The sequence below is a fragment of the Stegastes partitus genome, unplaced genomic scaffold, assembly GCF_000690725.1.
Source record: "Stegastes partitus isolate 25-593 unplaced genomic scaffold, Stegastes_partitus-1.0.2 Scaffold1080, whole genome shotgun sequence".
NCBI classification, from domain to species: domain Eukaryota; kingdom Metazoa; phylum Chordata; class Actinopteri; family Pomacentridae; genus Stegastes; species Stegastes partitus.
This window is the reverse complement of record NW_007578811.1, coordinates 171,274-173,479: the sequence shown is the minus strand read 5'-3', so window position 1 is coordinate 173,479 and position 2,206 is coordinate 171,274. Positions and strand designations below refer to the sequence as shown.

At 47.0% G+C, this 2,206-nt stretch overlaps 1 protein-coding gene across 1 annotated transcript in view; it reads right to left on the bottom strand.

Moving 5' to 3' along the window:
* siah2l (seven in absentia homolog 2 (Drosophila)-like) overlaps positions 1-2,206 on the bottom strand; it is a 15,801-nt gene that overhangs the window by 13,117 nt on the left and 478 nt on the right. The gene's annotated exons all lie outside the window — the stretch shown is intronic.

The window sequence follows — 2,206 nt, the reverse complement described above, 5'->3', positions numbered from 1 at the left end:
ATGGAGCTGCACAGCATCTGTTACCATGGTGATGGAGCTGCACAGCATCTGTTACCATGGTGATGGAGCTGCACTTCGTTGAGTTTGATTTCTGACGCAGATAAAAGTTCAGCTGAGAACCTGAATCACTCAGAGAGAATCATCAGGAGACGAACCGGTCAGAGGAGCTGACTCACATCTCAGCTCTGAACAGAACCTGCTTTGGATCAGGCTAAGTATGCAGCATGGGTTACCACGGTGACGTAGCTGTGCAGCATGGGTTACCATGGTGACATCGCTATGGAGCATCCGTTACCATGGTGACATCGCTGTGGACCATTGGTTACCATGGTGACATCGCTGTGGACCATCGGTTACCATGGTGGTGTGGCTGAGCTTCTAGTTCCACCAGGAACATTTTAGCACCAGCTGATGTCTATCCGCTGTAGCATGCTAGCAGGGATAGCTGAAGCCTCACACGTTCAGAACAGTCGTCTCTCAGGGTTTCAGCTCAGAACACCTCAAAGACCTTCAATCTATCCACGACTGTACAACTGTTCCATATGGACTGTGCCACTGTCCGGCGCTGCTGTGGCTCCGCCCCTTTCAGGAAGAAGACTCTCTACATCTGTCATTAACTTTAACGACAGTCGACATGGGTGGAGATGAGCGTGAGCGATGAGGAGTTTCCTCGTTTGACATGTAAATACTCAAAGTCGTCCTCTTTAATCAGACAAACGGTTATAAAATCAGTTCTGTAGCAGCTGGAAGCTACTGCTAGTTAGCTGGTTAAGTTAACCACATGTTTGTTCTGTGATAATCTGAAATAATCCCAGACTTTTACACCGAACCGATTCAGACTGACGGAGTAACGACAGAAGAACATTCGCTGTGATGGACCGAAGTGAAGATAAACAACAATCATGGTTGAAGAACCCGGACGAGGACACGTTTTCATACCAACAAGTCACAGCAGCTCGACACGAGGAGCTCCAAACGTTATCTGTTCACTTTAACCGACTGGTTTGCCGTCAGCTCAGTCCTGCAGCTTGGAAGATGCTCTAATATTCGCATAACTGATTGTGTTTTTCACTTCATTCTTCCAAACGTCCGTTTAATCACACAGAAAAGAGAGAACGTCACTACCGACACGTTCTACAGTAATAAATGTGTTATTATTCTGGTTTTACTTAAAGGTTGCAGCTCTGACAACGCTGTAAATCTGGACCGCTGTTTGTCTAAAGACGGAACTAAAACTGAACCCGTCGGTGTGAATCCAGAGCTGATAACGAGGACTAACGTGAGCACAAAATCAAACAAACAAAAACCAGATCAGAGAAACTGGTTGAATCGACTCAGTGTGCAAAAACAACCCGCAGCAAACCAGAGTCATTACAAACACCAGAACCAGCAGAACCATTTTCATTTCTGATCACATGTTGGGAGATAAACTTCACACGCAGGATGTGAGCAGGTTTTACTGAAACCAGCGACAGCCCTGATGTGTCTGAGTGTTCGTCAGGAATCAGGTTTTCTGACCTCCTGACCCGTTTCCTCAGCTTTCAGTCCGAGGCTCGATTCAACTTTAATGCGTCTGAAATGGAACCACTGAGCTGCTGCACGACCAGAAGTATGTGGACGGTAAGCGGCAGGACTTCAGCTTTAACCCTGGTACAAGTGTCCGCTGACTTCTGAACCAAACGCATCAATCCAGCTGCTACTGCTGATGTTACACAGACTTTGTTAAACACAGAACAACCCGGACTGCTGACTGTCTTCTTATAGGAGTCATGTGACGAACTTTAATTCTAAGGGTGGTTCTGGACGTCAGTGGGGTTCTGAACCAGGTTTTCATGCTTCAGGATCAGAACCTAGACACTCTGGTTTCACTTTTGAAGTCACCAGGAACACAGATGTGCCTGAAATTATCTGGTTTAAACCAAAAACGGAGCAAATGGGACACAGAGTTTGGTCCAAATGAACAGAACCAGCTCAACAGGTGACAACACAGTGTTCTACTGCACAGGTTAGCTGATGAACCAGGAAGTCCTGCAAGAAGTGAACCGCTCAGGACCCAAACTTTAGCTCCACAAAACCTTCTTATTCGGTTTGTTTTGGTGCTCGTGGCGCCCCTGTGACGTCACACGGCGCGTACACCTGTGTGTGTGTGTGTGTGTGTGTGTGTGTGTGTGTGTGTGTGTGTGTGTGTGTGTGTGTGTGTGTGTGT